This window comes from Triticum urartu, chromosome 7 (assembly GCF_003073215.2).
Source record: "Triticum urartu cultivar G1812 chromosome 7, Tu2.1, whole genome shotgun sequence".
Classification (NCBI taxonomy): Eukaryota; Viridiplantae; Streptophyta; class Magnoliopsida; order Poales; family Poaceae; genus Triticum; species Triticum urartu.
This window is the reverse complement of record NC_053028.1, coordinates 10,261,009-10,280,932: the sequence shown is the minus strand read 5'-3', so window position 1 is coordinate 10,280,932 and position 19,924 is coordinate 10,261,009. Positions and strand designations below refer to the sequence as shown.

At 47.5% G+C, this 19,924-nt stretch overlaps 1 pseudogene; it reads right to left on the bottom strand.

The window, feature by feature from the left end:
* Nucleotides 1-4,505: 4,505 nt before the first annotated feature.
* LOC125518090 overlaps nt 4,506-19,924 on the bottom strand; it is a 78,197-nt pseudogene continuing 62,778 nt past the window's right edge.

Below are 19,924 nucleotides of genomic sequence, written 5' to 3'. Positions count from 1 at the left end.
AAACCGAACCGGAAGCACGGTTTTTTTCCCTTTCCGAAAGAGGCACACTCGTGCCTCTCGCGAAATCACAACCGTGCCTCTCGTGGAAGCAAAACTGTGACTCTCGTGAAAGGAAAAAAAAACAGAAAACACATTTTTTTTCGTTTTCGAGAGGCACGGCCGTGACTCTCGCGAAAGCAAAATCGTGACTCTCGCGAAAGAAAAAAAAACAGAAAACGCGTATTTTTTTTCCTTTTCCGAGAGGCACGGCCGTGACTTTCGCATAAGTACAACCGTGTCTCTCGCGGAAGCAAAACCGTGACTCTCACGAAAGAAAAAAAAACAGAAAACGCGTTTTGTTTTTCCCTTTCCGAGAGGCACGGCCGTGACTCTCGCGGAAGCACAACTGTGCCTCTCGCGGAAGCAAAACCGTGACTCTCACGAAAGAAAAAAAAAAGAAAAAACACGTTTTTTTTCGTTTCCGAAAGGCACGGCCGTGACTCTCGATAAAGCACAACCGTGCCTCTCGCGGAAGAAAAACCGTGACTTTCGCGAAAGAAAAATAAAGAAAATGCGTTTTTTTGCGCAAATTTTTTTTTTCAGAATTTTTTTTGATCGAAAAGCTAAGAAAGACCGGGAGAAAACCAAAACGTCAAAAAAACCCGAAAAAAACGTTTAAAAAGCCGAAAACGTTTGCGGAAAAATAAAAAAAAAATAAAATCCGAAGGAAGCGTCCAAAGCGCGACACGTGGCGAATGGCTGAGAGCGCGCCAAATGGCGCTGATCGTTGCGAGGCTTCCGAAGGAGCGCTCGTTAACTAGTTCTCCTCTACGTATACTGACCAATAATTTATCTGTCTGTATCCTTTGCTCAAAAAAGAGAAGAAGAAAAAAAACTGTCTGTATCCAAGCTGTGTGACCAGAAGTGCTGTGTGCGCTGCGTTGCGTTACTGCCAAAACGTTTGGAATTACAAATCCTTCTTGCATCGCTGTCCTTATCTGTCTGCACTCTGTAGTAGTATCGGTAAGATGCTCCATGTCGTGCTCTCAAAGATTCCTACTAAAGGGTGAAGTAGACACAAGATCAGATTATTATTGCCACTAATTATTATTATGCACATTGTACGAATTTGAACAATCTTATCACCAGTACGCTGTTGCTGTTTTGCGGAAGAAAAGTTATTCGCTTTGTTAAGGGAAATGCCATTTGGCTCATGGGTGTAGATACACCATATGGGATTTTCTTTGCAAAATAAGTCAAAAAATTATAGAACCTCTTCTTTTGAATAAACATGACTTCTTTTTTTGCACTGGCACATAATTTTTTGTGAAGGAAAAACTTGCGTTGACTTCTGGGAAAAAAAGATATTGCTATATACAAGTTACTTTTCCCACCTATTGGACTTCAATTTTTTTACTTTTTGCCTTGAAGTCAATATGGGTTTTTCCTTCGTGGATTTTTTACAAGTACAATAGTAGGTCAACTTTATTTAAAAAAAAATTAATTACTATTTTTTTGCATATATACAGTGTATATACATCCAGGAGACAAACGTCCATAGCCGTAAACCAAATGGAAAAATGATATTTTTTTTCTGGAATGGGTAAACAGTACAAGTACAATAGAAGGTCAACTTTAATTTTTTTTAAATCAGTTTTTTTTACTTTTGTGTAATTCCTAATTCTTTTACAAGTAGTACAATAGAAGGTCAATTTATGGAATGGGTAAACACTACAAGTACAATAGAAGGTCAACTTTACTTTTTTTTAAATCAGTTTTTTTTTACTTTTGTGTAATTCCTAATTATTTTACAAGTAGTACAATAGAAGGTCAATTTATTTAAAAAATCATTTTTTTGACTTTTTTGTAATTCCAAACTTTTTTTACATGTAGGCTGTATATACACCCAGAAACCAAACGTCCATATTGGTAAGCCAAATGGAAACATAATAGTTTTTCACCCGCAAAAAAGGAAATAGAATAGTTTTTGTTTCTGAAATGGGTAAACACCCAGGCCAGCCAACCTCTCCTCTGCTTGTGTCCATTGGGCCTCTGCCCACGGCGTCCATCCTGACGCCGCATCTCGCTAGCTCGCCTCCACGCCGCATCTTGCTAGCTCCACCCTCGAACCACCGCCGCTCACCCCACCCCACCCTCCCGGCGTGCGCTCTGGCGGGTAGGACGACGGCGAGATGGGGGCGGATGACCGAGGTGAAGCTCCTCTCACAGTTCGTCCATTAATTCGTTATTGCTGTGGAGGTTTCCAGAGATTCCGACCTGCAGGTACATACATGGAAGCATCGCGTGAGCAATCCATGCTATCAACTTATCATCCGCGGAATCTCATGTGCCCAACCATTTCTTCCGTGGCTTCAGATTAGGTAGCAGTGTCGTTTAAGCGATTTCAGTATTTATTTTTATGCATGCAGGAAAACAGAGCACACATGAGGCTCAGTTGATTTGTCAGATTTTCTTTTTTTAACCTGAAACACTTGGTCGTTCATGGTCTTTACGGCTGTGCAGAGTTCAGGCATACTATATGAGTGTTCCTCTGGAGCCTGTCCAAATTCCAAGTTGTGCAAACCTGAGATGAGATCATTGGGCATCGGCAATCTGCTGCTTGGCGTCAGTTAGTAGCAAATGTGCAGAATTCCCCACACACATGCAGTCAAAAGCTTAACACTAAGCAGTTGCAGGGAAGTATTAGAGATGAAGCAAGCAACAAATATTAACTTCCGGGATATTCTCGGTGGATCCTACCAATGCGAAAGAGTTGTGTCAGGGGAAGTGGCTGGATGTGGTGAGGAAGGAGCAGAGGGCGGTGCGGGTGCCAAACCTCAAGTACGTGGATGCCATGGGGCTCCCCGTCGCCAACGGCATCAAACATCTCACCAGTCACCACCCAGGCGCAGGTCCGGCTCGGCAAGATGCTCGTCGACGCATACACCGCCACAATCTGATCATCCACCAACCAGTTATCAGTCGTTGTGCCTGCTTGATCCGTACTACCATTGATTTCATGGAAGAGTTAATCTGGTGATGGTTAGTTGTGGACAAGAGAACAGGTGAATAAATCTGCTCTAGTCTGTAGTTGTAGTAGCAGGATGCTTCATGTCAGGCTCCCAAAGGTTGCAACTCAAGAAAGGAGCAGACATAAGGTCAGATTATTACTGCCATTGTCATGCACATTGTAGGAATTGGAACAATCTCACAATCAGAACGATATTTCTGTTATGTGGAGGAAAAATTCTTCGCTTTGCCAAGTTTATCTACCTGAAAACAAGACTTGTTCCTACGGCACATATCGATTATCTACACACACAAAAAACAATGATGTACACATAGATTGAAATCAGAAGCATTTGAAACTCTGTGCGTGGATATTGACAGTGAAATTTGGTATGTGGTAGAACATGGCACGAGCTACTACTTTTCAGGAATACATATCAAGCTGAGACGTGGTAGAAATACACTGGAGTCACACCTGCTTCTGCTGTACTACAGATTATAGCAACGCGCTCCTGTATGAAATATTACTACTGCTGGCCTCCGCAAAGAGAAGTAATGACCATTGGGCCCGGTAATCACAGAGGGCTTCGAACCCACCCTCCCCTCTGCTGCTGGTTGGTCCATCATCTGCTCGGCCAGCGCAGCCCACCGTCTGGCTAGTAGGATGGCGGTTGCCTGACGCCGCGGGGCGCGCTGCGGAGGAGGCCCTATTCCATCATCGCTTCCTTCTGTTGGAAATAATCTTGTTGCCTCAAAATATCTAGGCCATGTAGCTGCAGGATGGCAAGAAGCAAACGTAGCAGTACAAACTATCAGTGGCAGTCAAAATATCAGGACATTAGCAAGAAGCATTTGCTACGGCTGCTAGCAGCAAGAAATATCCAATGCATGTCGGCAAGACTTAGCTAGTAAGGAAGTGATGTGTCACCAGGAGAATAGTGCATGCATGAGCTGTACATGCAAGTAGTAAATCCTAGTACGTAGTGTAGTTTCTAGTGTGTGTACGTGGCTGTGCACGTGTTGCTCACCACCAGCTTGTAATCCCCTATAAAAGGGCATGCATCCATCTCTTGTAAACTCAAGCAATCAAGCTTCAAAGGTGTAGTAGTGTACGTGAGCTTCTCTATTGCAAGTGTGTGTGAGTGCTTGTAGATTGAGCTGCAGTGTCTTGTGTCTTCCTTTGATCTCGTACAACAGCGACCACGCAAAGCTGCTCTCTGATTCTCTTTAGTTTGATCCTGGGAGAGCTAGCTACTCGGTAGTTTAGCTAACACCTTCTTCCCCTCTCTGTGTTCTGCCCCTCAGGCCGCGGCGCGCACAGCGGCAAGATGGGGGCGGATCGACATCGATTCGGACCTGCATGTACATCGATTCAACGTGTTACCATCGCATGTTATCACTGGATTTGATGTCAGAGCATTTATTTATTTAGACAGAAGGGAGATAGATAGTTTACCAGGGCACTAATATGTGTGCCGATTTACTTCACATCTATTCTGGATTTTCATGACGCCTCATCAATAATAACCAATCGTCTTACGTGGGACAGAAGAGACCAAGTGGAAATACTCCCCACCTTCTCTGCATCGCCTTTCCAACTCCGGGCTGAGACTTATGACTAAGCATTCGAGGGTTGGCAAATGCCCCAGGAGACCATGCGGGAATTCCACCATAGCTGGGCAGTAATACATCTCTAATGACCTAAGGGAGGTGAGGCCACACATCCCATCAGGCAACGCTTTCAAGTCACTGCACACACTCACAACCAGACTCCTCAGGTTGGCTAGATTTCCAAGGTTCCAAGGCAGCTTGGCCAGATTTTGGCAGAGGAAAATCCCCAAATATTCCAGGGACAGCGGAAGGCTCTCCTCATCAGATGATGAAGTGTCCCCCTTCAAGTTGTCACAATTTTGGACATACAGAAAGCGGAGGCAATCCAAGCACCGGAGCTCCTCTGTTGGCCAGCAGACAAGATTATTGCATCTCTGAAACGTCAGCTTTTCCACAAAAGAAAAGCATTTCCAAACCATCAGGTGTGATCTGGACAATCCAGAGCTTCTGACCAAGCTATTGGGGCCTTCTAGAGTCAAACTCTTAAGTTTTCCAACTGGTCTTTCACTTTCGCTTTGCTAGGCGCCTAGCGGCAACATGGCTATGTCTTCCAGAGACCCAAGAGTTAACTCGACGAGAAATGGCCAAGAGCCCAAACGGATGCTCATACAAACTAAACCGACTGCAGTACTGTGAGCTCCAAATATTGCCAATGCGCTTACAATGGGGATCATTGGAATACTTGCAAGCTTGGGGCAATTTTTGGATTGTTAGCTTTTCAAGCACTGGGATTGTTACCAGGCTATCACTAGGCTCTCCCACACGATTTTCTGCACACATCTCCAAGCTTGGTAAATCAATCAACTCCATCCTCTTCAACCCAGGGAAAATTGGCAGAGCGGTCATGCGTCCTCCAGCTTCCACATCAAGGTTATTACATAGTGTAGTCAGGCTATTCATCTTCCGTAAGGACAAAATCTCCAGAGAGACAGAGAACCATACGACAGGTATACTCTTGCATTTTCGGAAATCATGCATTTTGAGTTCTCTCAAGTATTCAAACATTTGAGACTTCCTCATGCATTGTGATATTTCTAGGCCATGACATCCACGTATCTCCAAATTTTGGATATTACCATTAGGTTCTAAACACTGGAGCACTTCTTCCACATCTGTAGGCCTATCATCTATTTCTTGGTCCCAATGGAACAACAACTCACTTAGATTGTGCTTCTAACTGAGATTCGCTTCTTTTGAATCCGCCCCACTCTTTATTTTGCTCAAATTTAACAGTTCCAACATATTTCTAAGGTGTTGCATGTCTTTGAGTTGCTCTATTCCAAGGCTATCTCCAATATCCACGACAAACATTGTTAATATGTGAAGGTTGTTCAGCAGACCAAAGAAGCTCCGTGGAGAAAGGCAAAAATAAACTCTTTGCAACGAAGCTTGATGTTTTCTCGAAAAAAAAGGAAGCCACATGTTTGTAACTCAGTCCTCTATGGCCAAAAAGAGATAAAGGAAACATAGAACTGAAATATTTTGAAATATTCACAAGATGCTTAACAATACAAGGTTATAACTCGCAAACATATTGATATTGGCAGGGAAATTGGGAATGTGGTGGAAAATGGCAACACAATTAACCTACATGTGGTAGAAATATATTGGAGTCACACCTTTTTTTGTTTCAGATGCTGTGCAGATTAAAGCAACGAACTGTACATGTGTACGAAGTACTATATCCAGAATGCTGGAATTTAGTCTATTTTGGGCAGCCCAATAACTATTTCAGAAATTCCTAATAAATCCTAGAGGCCCACTTAGTCTATTTGTGCAAGGCAAGGGATACTACTAAAGTTTAGTCCCACATTGCTAGTTTAGTGGGAGTTGGACCTCCTTATAAGGGAGGTTCTTTCCTCACTTGTACGAGCATGAGAATAAGAGGGATATCCACGCGCGCTCCTCCTCCGCCGCCCGCCCCGCCTCGCCACGCCTCGCCTCGCCTCGTCACGACGCGCCGCGGGTTGCGAAAGTGGAGTTTGAATGCGAACGGTGCACCAGAACTTCTCCTTCCTCTAGCGACTACTGACTTCTTCATCACGGACTCCGACGACTACTTCCCCGACGTCGACGACCTCATCGACGACATGGCTGGAGAGGACGTCGACCCCAAGTCCAGTGCTTCTGCTGCTGCTGTCCTGTACGTATTTATGCTCTTTCTGTTAGACGTCCTGCCACAGTTCTTTGCTCTAGTTTCTGCCCTACATGTGTTAGGTTCTACTTCATATATGCAACTTGCTATACTGTCTGCTCTAGATGTGTTTAGTTACAGTTCATATGTGAAGTTGCTGTTTACCTTCTCTTTGTCAAATCGCATGACTTGCTTTATCACTGCTATACTAGTCGTGCTCGATCTAGTATTTCTGTTAATAAAATCATTTGGTAAATTGCTCATATTTCCAACAATCCAAAAACCTTATCATAGGCAATTTACACCAAGTGGTTTTGCTGCTTCCATGAGACCTCCTATGTTTGAGGGTATCCACTATAAGAGGTGGTGCGTGAGAGCAGTCTTATGGTTTTAAACCATGAGTTGCTATGACGCCACTCTTGGCAAACCTGAAGGGGACCTTGATGCTCAACAGGCACAAGCCTTTCAGAAAATGGATACTCTGTTTAAGGCTGCTCTCTTGAGTGTTCTTGGTGAGAACATAGTTGATTCTTATGCGTCGATTGATAATGGAAAAGATATGTGGGATGCACTCGAGGCCAAGTTTGGGGTCTCGGATGCTGGCACTGAGCTGTACATCATGGAGCAATTCTATGATTACAGGATGACTGAAGAGCACTCCATGGTTGAGCAAGCTCATGAGATACAATCATTTGCTAGAGAACTTGAGCACTTCAGTTTTATGCTACCAGACAAATTTGTTGCCGGAGGTATCATCACTAAGCTTCCTCCTTCATGGAGGAACTTTGCTACCTTACTGAAGCATAAGAGGCACACTATTGGAATCAGCTACTTTGCCATCTGCCAGCTCTTTGCCGTCTGCTAGCGGACGGCAAAGAAGCTTTTTGCCATCAGCTACCCAAAAGCAGACGACAAAGAACTGGCTGATGGCAAAGACCTTCTTTGCCATCAGCCAGTTCTTTGCCGTCCGCTAGCAGACGACAAAGATTCTTTGCCGTCGGCTAGCAGAGGGCAAAGAGGGAGGGGGCCCCACTGACGAGCTGGTTAAAAAAAACTTAACGGCCCCCCTCTTTGCCGTCTGTTAGCAGACGGCAAAGAGCAAGTAACCGGACGACAAAGGGGGGCGGATGGCAAACGTTTAGGTTACTAACGGCCGAGCCCCAACCCCGCCCATCTCTCTCTGTTTCGATCCCCTCCTCCCCGACGACCACCGCCACCCGCCGCCGCCCCCGCCACCCACCGCCGCCCCCTTGCCCCACCTCCCCTCGCCCCGTCGCCCCACCGTCCCAACCACTCGTCGCCGCCGCCGCCACCCGCAACCGCCCCCTGGCCCCACCGCCCCTCGCCCCATCGCCCCCACCACCCGCCACCGCCCCGGCGTCCCGTCTCCCGCGCCGGAGCCAGGCTCGCCGCGGGCCCCCTGCGTCCGCCTCGCGCCCCCCGTCCCGGAGCTAGGCTCGCCGCCGCCCCTGTGCCTGCACCGCCCCCCGAAGCAGGCTCGTCGCCCCATTGGCGAAGGCGTGCCCACCGGCGAAGCGGCCTGCGGTGTGTACGCTTGGCCCTGGCCGCACCGCCTGCCCTCGCCATCACACGCCTCCCACCGGGACCGCCGGACGCGAGCGTGCCACCGCCTGACTGTGTCTGCCGCCCGCATCCAGGCTCGTTCTCCGTCTGCCGGAGCGCAGGTCTCGCGCTGTGGCGGGCGTCGCTGTTCCTTGTGCCGGTGTGCCGCGTGACTCGCGCCGCGCGCCGCCTCGTGCCAGTGCTCCTTAGCCCGGAGCTGAGCGTCGTCGCTCGGGCCTGCCGCCGGGCCTATGCGGTCCTGCATCCTCGCGCTCTGGCCTTCCGGAGAGCAGGCTCGCCTCTTTACCTCGCTGCACCTGTGCTGCGTCTCTTCATCGTCGCCCCTCTGTCCCGCGTCACCTATACGGCGGTGATGCTCGTGTTGGTCGAGCTGCGGCTCCTAGCGATCCGGAGCGACAGGGCACCTACTGCACGAGAGTGCCTAATGTGGTAGGATGCTGACACTCGGAGCGCAGGCGTCGCCAGTACGCTGCGTGGCTCCTTGTCTTTTGTCGGTGCCCCGGCCGGTTCGCGCCGCTCTCGCCCTCCATCCTCCATCGATGAGTGAGCTAAGGCTGAGCATTTGTCTGTGTTTGTGCTACAGGGTCTTATGCTGTTACGGTCTTAATTAGGCTATCGCATTGGTTAGGTTAGGTGTTGGTTTTAGTTAGGGCTAGCAGTTTAGGTTATGATGAGGAGATGAAGTATAGAAGAAGAGTTGAACAAAAGCAGAAGAAGTAGGGTAGAGAGAAGCGAAAATAGCGAACAGAGAGCGCGAGACGATATCCAGAAAGAAGTTGAAAACGAACAGAAATAGAAGAGCGGAAAATAGGAGAAAAAAAGAACAGAGAGGGAGAAGAAGAAGCAGACAGAAGATAGAAGGGTGCGGTCGGTGCTATGGGAATAGCATGCGAGGAGTTAGGTAGGATGCACAAAAGGAGTACCGAGTAGGGAGAAGTTATGAAAGCACGACGATACAGAAAGAATAAGATTAACGAATAAGCACAGTTTTTATCAAGAGGAAGTAAGCAACCTGACCGCGGCAACCCCTTCCGTTCATCACCATCTTATGCGTTTTTTTTGGTCTTTTTGTTTCCGGACCTTTGCACGGCTGACTCTTTTTTTCTCCGCATGGCCCGCGATCACCTGCTGCCGTCCCGCGGACGGGCCTTGATCCTCCGGAACACTTGGGCACCGACTGTGGGCCGACGCTCTGCCTGAGCGGCGGTGCCTGTTGTGGGCTACGTCCCTGTGGACTGGTCGCGGGACACCGTGTCGACACCTTATTGTTGCTGGTGCTCGCCGCTCGCCCTGGGGCGTGGCGCGGCCCGGCTTGTGTGGTTTTTTGGCCGCTTCTTGTTGGCCGGCTGTTATTTTGGCGTGTCTTGTGTCAGGCGTGTTCTGTTGTCTCTGTGCTTCTTTCGTTTTCGACCGACCCCCGACACCCCGACCCCGACCCGACAATTGGTGCACACGGCAGCTCTTCCGTATGTGATCATGCCACCCGAACCCGACATCCGGCCTACACCCGACCCTCGACCCCCGACCTCCCGACAAGACCCCGACACCGACACGCCACCGCCCAGCTCGACTGCCCGACACGGCCACCTACCGACACCCCGGCCCGACACCCCAACCCCTACCCCCGACCCCCGACCACCCTGACTAACCACAACCACGACCCGAGCCTGACACCCCGTACACCGACACGACCGCCCCGACCCCCCGACACCCGAAACAGCACTGCCCAACCACCGACACCGAACACCCCGCATCGACCGACCACCCCGACCCCCCGACCCGAAACAGCACCCCGACCCCGACACGGCACCCCGACACCGACAGGACACTCCGACCCCCGACACCTTCCGAAAAGGTGTTCTTTGGCCTTCCAGAGGCCGACGGGGTCATATATTTGTGAATTATTAGTTAGGTTATATATTTTTCGATTTTGTTATGAAAAACATCATATATATAATTGTGTTGATCGAGTAGTTTTAAATGTGCAGTTGTTTCATCGCTGCGAGGTTTGGTGTTCGACGACCTCGCCGTGCGTTTGACGAGCTCTGCCCCTTCGTTCGTGGGTGAGCACAAATGACAAGTCCTCCTCCCCCATTAATTATTTGATCTATTCCGATGAAACTTGATAGCTAGCTATATATGTGTCTTGAATCATCAGTATGCGTAACCAATATGTGTCTCCCGTTCGAAAGCGTCATAGTTATAAATATGCATGCATTTGCATATTTATAACCTTGATTCTTTTGAATTGTCCAACGCTATCCATGGACAGCCCGAGTATGTGTAGATTGGGTTCGTTTTCCCATATGCTTTGCTCCGGATCCGACGCATAAATTTCGTCAGTGCCTCCCCAGTTGTTCTTCGGGTACACATCCTCTCTGTTTATTGCAGAGACGTGTATCAGGAGAATAGCGGGGAGGTGCTGCCAAAATTTTGCGTCGGATCCAGAGCATAGCATGGGAAAATGAACCCAATCTACACATACACGGGTGGGATTAGGACCTATCATTACCTATTAGAGTGTAGGTTGCATGGACGTAATAAAATTGACAAAGTAGATCAATTGATGAGTATATACATGGTGAATTACATATATAATTGTTGTGTGTCCAGTAGCTCTGAAAGTCAAGATGAGTGACCGTGAGTGGATGTATACCGGTCACACTGGTCAGAACAAATGGAGCGCTGAATGGTTCACAAAAACCAAGGGGTTTGTGCAAGCCGCATTTGCAAATGGCCAGAAGAAAACCTGGTGCCCCTGTTTCCGGTGCGCCAATTGGGAAAAGAAGACAGAGGTTGAAATGGGCAAACACCTGGAGAAGAGTGGTTTTACGCCTGATTATACGGTGTGGACATTTCATGGTGAGTCTGCCCAACGTGACCGAGCTGAGGTGGATCGTCATCGCACCGACGAGCATGGTACCGGGATGGGAAACATGGTGCAAGACTATGATGATGCTCGGGATCCGGACGAGGAGATGGAGGAATCTGCAAAGGCCTTCAATGAAATGTTGGAGTCTTCAAAACGTCCGCTCCACGAGCACACTGAGCTTTGTCAGTTGGATGCCATCTCACAAGTAATGGCTCTGAAGGCTCAGTTCAACTTGGGCAGAGAATGCTATGACGCAATTATGACAGTATTTGGACGCTTTCTACCCAAAGGCCATGTAATGCCTGCAAACCTGTACCATTCGGACAAAATCCTCCGTGCACTGAAGATGCCCTATGAGAAGATACATGCCTGTGAGAAAGGATGTGCCTTATTAGGCTTGACTATGCGGACTTGAACTATTGTGCCATTTGCAAGTCTTCCAGGTATATTGTGGTAGACAACGGTATGGGTGAGAAGACACAGACCAAAATCCCCGTTAGTGTTCTTCGGTATATGCCAATCATACCAAGACTTCAACGTCTTTTCATGGTCGAAGAGACGGCCAGACAGATGACATGGCACAAAACAGGCAAAAGAACCGAACTAGATGCAGATGGGAATCTGATGATGGTACACACATCGGATGGTGTTGCATGGAAAAAGTTTGATGAATTACATGCTGACAAAGCGGCAGATCTGAGGCATCCTCGAGTCGGCATTAGCACGGATGGGTTCAGTGTGTTTGGTATGACGGCAGCCCAATACAGTTGTTGGCCCGTATTTGTCTTTCCACTCAATCTCCCCCCGGACAGATTATGCAAAGAAAGAACATTTTCCTGACGTTGATAATTCTAGGACCCAACTATCCGGGGAAAAATATGAATGTGTACATGCAGCCGCTTAAAGACGAATTGCAAGAAGCCTGGGATAATGGGTTCAAGACATACGACGCCTTTAGCAAACGGAACTTCATAATGCGTGTCTGGTACATGTACTCGACGCATGACTTGCCGGCGTATGTGCTATTCGTTGGCTGGTGTGTGCATGGAAGGTTCCCGTGCCCCACATGTAAGGGAGCTCTTGAGTTTCGTTGGCTTCAGGCCGGTCGCAAATTTTCTTGCTTCGACATGCATAGACAGTTCCTGGATCCTCACCATAAGTTCAGGAAAGACAAGAAGGACTTCATCAGGGGTAGAGTTGTCAAAAACTCTGCACCACCTGCATTGACAGGCCAACAGACCCTGGATCAGTTAAACGCTCTCGAGCCAGATCCACAACGTCCAGGGTACTTCAAGGGGTATAATACTAAGCATGCATGGACTCACAAAACATGCTTATGGGATCTGCCTTAATTACTTCAAAGACCTCCTTTGCCCACACAACATCGACGTGGTGCACACTGAGAAGAATATCGCCGAGGCACTTTTTGGTACATTGTTCCGCATAGATGGGAAGTCAAAGGATAATACTAAGGCTAGAGTCGATCTGGAGGCGCTATGTGATAGGCCGTTACAAAACATGAAAGAACCGAAAGGAAAGCAGAACTGGACGAAGCCAAAAGGCATGGTTCAATCTTGGAAGGCCAGCTATGAGGGAAATTCTCTTGTGGGTGCAACAGCAGTTGATGTTCCCCGATGGGTATGCAGCGAATCTAAAGAGGGGAGCGAATCTTGATAAACTGAAGATATTTGGTCTCAAGAGTCATGATTGGCACATATGGATTGAGCGGGAATGCCGGTGATGTTGCGTGGCTTCATCCCTGAGGATGAATGGCTAGTACTGGCAGAACTCAGCTATTTCTTCCGTGTTCTTTGTGCGAAATAACTATCGCCTGGCGTGCTAGAAGAAATGGATGAGTTGGCGCCGGAGTTGATCTGCAAGTTAGAGAATATCTTTCCACCGGGCTTCTTTAATCCAATGCAGCATTTGATTTTGCATCTCCCGACCGAGGCAAGATTGGGGGGGCCCGTGCAAAATCGTTGGTGCTACCCAACTGAGAGGATGCAGAAGACGCTTCGAGAAAAATGTAAAAATAAATGTAGAATTGAAGCATCGATGGCTGAGGCATTCATCACAGAGGAGGCGGCAAACTTCGTAACAGCGCACTACGAAGCCAAAAATCGTCATTTTCATAATCCGAAGCCTCGGTACAATGCTGACGAGCCTAAAAAGGGTGGATCCAACCTCAGCCTACTCAAAGGGAATCTCGCACCAGCTAGTGTTTCACATCCAGTATCTTTGGATAATGAAGAATGGCGGACCATTTCGTTGTATATCTTCAACAACCTGATAGAAGTGCGGCCGTACATCGAGTAAGTTCTTGGTACATTGTTTCGCAACTTCTATTTCCTTTGAACTGCTCTTATTCCTGGATATGTCATACAGTCGATACGTCGCCATATTCTCGTATGGAGCGGAGATCCAAAAGGATTCTGTCGAAGAGTATGAGCTTCTCGCAAAGCAAGGAGGAGGCTATCCCGGTTTCATCTCTTGGTTCAAACAAACGGTAATTTCTATTAGACAATTTCATTTCATTCGCTAATTTGTGCATAATGCAACAATCCTTTCATATTAAACTTGTAGGCTAATTCAGAGTCTATGGACGCCGAATTGAGACAAGTCGCTAATGGTTTTGACTATAAGGTCCGTTCATTTGACAAGTACGACATCAACGGGTATCGCTTTCGTACCTATGGCAAAGAGCTATCTATGGCCGACCGAAAGTCTACAAATTTTTGTGTATCTGCTATCGGCGAAGGAGGTACCGAGTATTATGGGAGAGTTGAAGCAATTTATGAACTTCTGTTCTATGGTGAAAACCCACCGAATGTCGTAGTCTTCAAATGTTATTGGTTTCAGCCGAAGGAGACTAGAAGGACTCATGAACATATAGGGCTAGTTGAAATCAACCAAAGCACCCATTTAGATGTTCCTGATGTCTATATTACGGCTCAACAGGCGACCCAAGTATTCTATCTACTGTGGGCCTGCCAAACTAATCCAAATCTGAAAGGTTGGGATGTCGTTTATGAAGTGCCGCCACGTGCTAGACTTTCTCCCCCAAAGGAAGAGGATTATGAACCTCACATTAACCCAGACACATATGAAGGAGAATTCTTCCAAGAGACACGTCTTTCCAAAAAGCGTTTCAAGAACCGCTATACTTCACCCCAAAACATTGAAGTAGACAGCGACAATGAATCCGACATCACCCCAGAGGAGGAACAAGAAGAGCCGGAACAAGAAGAGGTTACTGCTGTGGATGACCTGTCAATGCTTGACCGATTACGTCAAGGTGGCCTTGCACATGTTGATGCCAATGAACCCTATGAGCCCATCATTGATTATAGTGATGATGATTATGCATTTATTGATGATACTGATCGAGATTATTAGTAGTGTCAGGTATTCAATTTTTTTATGTTGTACTTGATGATGATACATTTAAGTGATATACATATTATTATTCATGTTGGTACTTGATGATGATACTTTTATGTTGTACTAATTTCGTTTATTCTTTGTCATGGCAGGTGTTGAAAGATGGTGGGCGCTGGTCGGGAGCGCGCCAAGGCCCCTTCTTCGTCGGCGCGTGGTGCGAGGTCTTCCATTCCACACGCACCTCTCCGCCGAGCGTTGCTGGACAGTATGGCGACACCGCCGGGCCCTTCTTCGTCGACCACGGTGCCCAGTAGGGGACGAGGTAAGAAGAAGAGAGGAGGTGGAGCATGTGGTCGCGGGAGAGGAGGTAGGGTGACTCTTACGGCGCCTTCCTCGCTGCCGCCCCCAGCTGTTTCACCCGAGCACGTGACTGCTAGGGTGGACTCGTCTGAGGAGGCTGCACGGACTCCGGTCCACGAGCCTCCGGTCCACGGGTCTTCGGCCCACGAGCCTTGGGTCGATGGGCCTTCGGCCCACGAGACTTGGGCCCACGAGACACCGGAGGAGCACACGTCTGGATGGGGTACCTGGTCGGGTCAGCCTGAGGAGCCGAGTGGCCACGCTGATGATGGCGCGGAGCCGAGTGGCCATGCTGATGATGGCGGGGAGCCGACTGATGAGGAGGGGGAGGAGGGGGGCAACGTCTACCAGCGTGGTGCTACACGGCTCCCGTCCGTGCCGGCGACCCGCGAGCAGAGGTGGTTGATTTTTCTTGATGGGGAGAGGTAAGTGCATTTAATATTTTTGTACCTTCTGCATTCACGTTTCTTCAAATAACTGATGTGTTGGCCTTGTCATGCTGCAGGGGTTGGGACCACCATGAAAGTGTTCGCCGGCCCAACTCCGTCCTTGGAGTTCTGATTCGGCAAAACTTCCCGGGGTTTGTCACGTTGCCTGGTGAGGGTCGGCTTCCAGAGGTTGGATTGACTTGGGAGCACTATTTGGCTGCCCCGGCCCCGCCGGGTGAGATTATCGACGGTGTCTTGTGCAAGACGAGGGCAGACGTCGTGATCAGAAAGTTCTGGGTAATTGCTCCTTTACACAATTAAAAATCTTCAACTAGCTAGTTATTAATTGTACTAATCAATATTGTCTCATTTGATTGCAGACATTCTACAGGTGTGAGGAGGGATACGAGGAGGAGGCGGATCATGTTATCCACAAGGAGTGCAAGCGCCTACTTCAGAACTTACGACATGAGGTTCGGGTGCAGGCTGTTCGAGACTACTACGCCGGGCGTGGTATCAAGAAGCCCAACCAGGAGTGCCGCGATAAGTTCTTGAGTAAGGAGAAGTACATGAAGGTAATTCTTAAGGCCTTGTACTTACTTCCTTCATTTAGTAATTCATAGCCGTAGCGCTCAAGTTTCTATTTGCTAACTTAGGCCCCTCCGAGATGGTGTGCGGATCGGATGGATTGTTGGGAGGTGTTGGTCAATGCGTGGTGCTCAAAAGAATGGCTGGCCACCCACAAAGAGGCCAAGGACAAACATGCCCAAATGGAAGGTGTGCCACACCACCAAGGCAGCTCCAACTTATTTCAGTACGGGCGGAACTGGGTATGTGGTTTGCTTCATGATTCATGCAATTCATTCATCATGCTAGCTTTAGCCCTTTAATTACTAATTTACTTTATTTCTCTCTTTCAGGCACGCTACAATAAGGCGGATAAGGTGCTAGAGGTGTACAACCTGTATGCCATGGCCCACACTGGCCCTTACAAGAAAGTCAAGGCATTCTCTGCGTTTGACCTCGATGATCCAAAGAACTTCACCAACATCTCCGCCCACGACAAGCTCGTACAATATAGAGATCAGGGGAAGGCGAGGAAAGGGGAGGACTTTAACCCGAGCCAGGGTCCCATTGATATAGAGCTGCTGATGATATCTGGTGGCGGGAGGTCCCGTGGCTCCATAGCCATGGGAGATGGACTTATCCGTTGTCCTAGCACTCTCCCAGAGATCAAGGCGCGCCAGTCGAGCTCCGCTCCTGAGATAAGGCCTCGTGAACGGCCAGTCCAACTCGCCTTCAAGGTTAGTTATACGTACTCAGCTATATTTCTCCATTACATTGTGTGCGCTTCCATCAATGATTACAAATGGTCAAGTGAGTGGTGTTGCAGGCTGCTATACAGAGTGAGAGAGATAGAACGGAGAAACTTCTGGCGGAGGCGGCAGAGAGGCAGCGGGAGTTGGAGGAGAAGACGACAAAGATGTTGGAGCAGGAGAGGGCACGGAATGACATGCAGGCAAGGGCCATGTACGAGCTCCTTATGGTAACTTTCTTCTACAAATTACTTGCTAGTCTTAACATTTGAGTCTCATTACTAACTAGTATGACTCTGTTGTGAAAACCAAATGTGCAGTCTGTGTGCGAGAAGTCCGGTCGGACCGCTCCACCGATGCTAGTGATTGCTCCTGGGAGCACGGTGAGTTTAATTTGAATGGACATTACTTGCTAGTCTTAACATTTGAGTGTCATAATGCTAACGAGACATTGGAAATGATCTTTGGTGCAGCTTAATTCCAGAAACGCTTCGCACGATCCTTCTCCAGCTACCGGCGCGAGCCAGCCCGCTCCTTCTCCAGCTACCGGCACGAGCCAGCCCGCTCCTACACCTCCGTGATCACAGTAAGTTTCTCTAGTGTTTTGCTTAACAAATGCATAAAGACCTAGACTTAGCTTTATTTCCTCCAATATGCTTACCATAATGACCTAGAGTTAGCTTCTTTTCCTCCAAAATGACTTAATAAGCTTACTGACCTCATAAACCATCCATTCTACCTAAGTTAGCTCTAAAATGACTCATTTTACCTTAGTTAGCTTACAAGTGATCCAATTTATCCAAGTTAGCTCTAAAATGACCCATTTTATGTAGATTAGCTCCTAAATGATCCATTTTACCTACGTTAGCTTTAAAATGACCCATTTCACCTAGGTTAGCTCCAAAATGACCCATTTCACCTAGGTTAGCTCCAAAATGACCCATTTCACCTAAGTTAGCTTATAAATGATCCAGTTTATCCAAGTTAGCTCTAAAATGACCCAATTTACCTAGAGTAGCTCCTAAACGATCCATTTCACCTAAGTTAGCTAAAAACGATCCATTTCACCTAAATTAGCTCTTAAATGATCCATTTCACCTAAGTTAGCTCAAAAACGATCCATTTCACCTTAGTTAGCTCAAAAACGTGGCATTTCACCTTAGTTAGCTCATAAACGACCCATTTCAACTAAGTTAGCTCATAAATGATCCATTTCACCTAAGTTAGCTAAAAAACAATCCATTTCACCTTAGTTAGCTCAAAAACGATCCATTTCACCTTAGTTAGCTCATAAACGACCCATTTCAACTAAGTTAGCTCATAAATGATCCATTTCACCTAAGTTAGCTCATAAACGATCCATTTCACCTAAGTTAGCTCAAAAATGATCCATTTCACCTTAGTTAGCTAAAAAACGATCCATTTCACCTTAGTTAGCTAAAAAACGATCCATTTCACCTTAGTTAGCTCAAAAATGATCCATTTCACCTTAGTTAGCTCAAAAACGATGCCCTTCACCTTAATTAGCTCATAAACGACCCATTTCAACTAAGTTAGCTCATAAATGATCCATTTCAACTGAGTTAGCTCATAAACAACCCATTTCAACTTAGTTAGCTCATATATGATCCATTTCACCTAAGTTAGCTCATAAATGACATATACTTCTTGTTCTAGTCTTCTTGTTCTATTCACCTATTTCTAACTTTCTTATTTACCATTTTGCAGATTTCACTCACTTCATGGAAGCTAGCTTACTATGATGGAGTGCTTGCTTTTTCTTTGCCAAAACTTTGCATTGTATCTAGCTTGCTATGATAGAACTTGCTATGTTGATGAAACTTTGCTATGTAATATGTATATGGAACAATATGTATATGCAGGCTCTTTGCTGTCCGCCACCGACGGCAAAGGGCTCTTTGCCATCAGCAGCGGACGGCAAAGAGGCCACGTGGCAGGTAGCTGTGCTTCCTGGGAGGCTGACCAATTTGGTCAGTTTTCCTACAACGGCTGACGGCAAAGGCTTTGCCATCCGCGGCGGACGGCAAAGAGTAAAAACTTTGCCTACAGTGGCGGACGGCAAAGGCCTGCTGTGTAGTGATGTCGGCTGACATCATTCGGCGGACGGCAAAGGCCTTCCGAAGTTTGCCGTGAGCGGCGGACGGCAAAGCCTTGCCGTTAACCACCTAACGGAGTAACAGCGCATTTATTGCCGTCTGCACTCTTTGTCGTCCGCTGCTGATGGCAAAGGCCCCTTTGCCGTCAGCCGCCCGAAGCAGATGGCAAAGTAGCTCTTTGCCGAACCTTACTTTGCCGTCCCCTTTTGCCGTCCGCGGCGGACGGCAAAGACCTTTGCCGTCAGCCATCCATGCCTTTGCCGTCTGCCGTGGCAGATGGCAAAGTAGCTGATTCCTGTAGTGGCAGGAGTTTTCCGTTCCGGATCTCATTGGCACTCTTGAAGTGGAAGAAAAGGCGAGAGCAAAGGACACACGTGCTCGAGGTATTGAGGGAGGATCTAGTGCCAATGTGGTACAGAAGCAGAGCTTCCAGCCCCACAAGTTCAAGAACAAGGGCAAGTTTGATGGTAAAGCAAAGTTTGATGGGAAGAACAAGGCTGTGCAAAACACGAACTTCAAGAAGAAGAAAGGTGCTTGTCATGTGTGTGGGGATCCTGATCATTGGGCTCCTAGTTGCCTAATCGCTTTGACAAGCGTCATCCTGGGAAAGGCGGCAAGACCGCTAATGTTGTCATTGGAGACACTGACATGAAGGATGCTGGGTATGGTATATTTCCCACTATTCTTTTAGTATGTCATTCTCCTGACTGGTTGATTGACACGGGTGCTAATGTGCATGTATGCAGTGATATTTCCATGTTTTCGTCTTATTAGACCACAGGGACTTCAACCGTGCTGATGGGCAACGGTTCAAGTGCTTCTGTTCGTGGTGTTGCCACGGTCGATCTGAAGATTACTTCGGGGAAGATCGTGCGGCTGAAGAACGTGCATTATGTCCCCTCCGTCAATAAAAATCTTGTTAGAGGATCTCTTCTGTGTAGAGATGGCTACAAGCTTGTCTTTGAGTCGAATAAATTTGTAATATCCAAGTATGGAACCTTTGTTGGTAAAGGCTATGAGTCAGGAGGCTTGTTTCGTTTATCCTTATCAGACGTTTGCAATAAAGTTGTTAATCATATTTGCAACAATAGTGAATCCAATGTGTGGCATTCACGACTTTGTCATGTTAACTT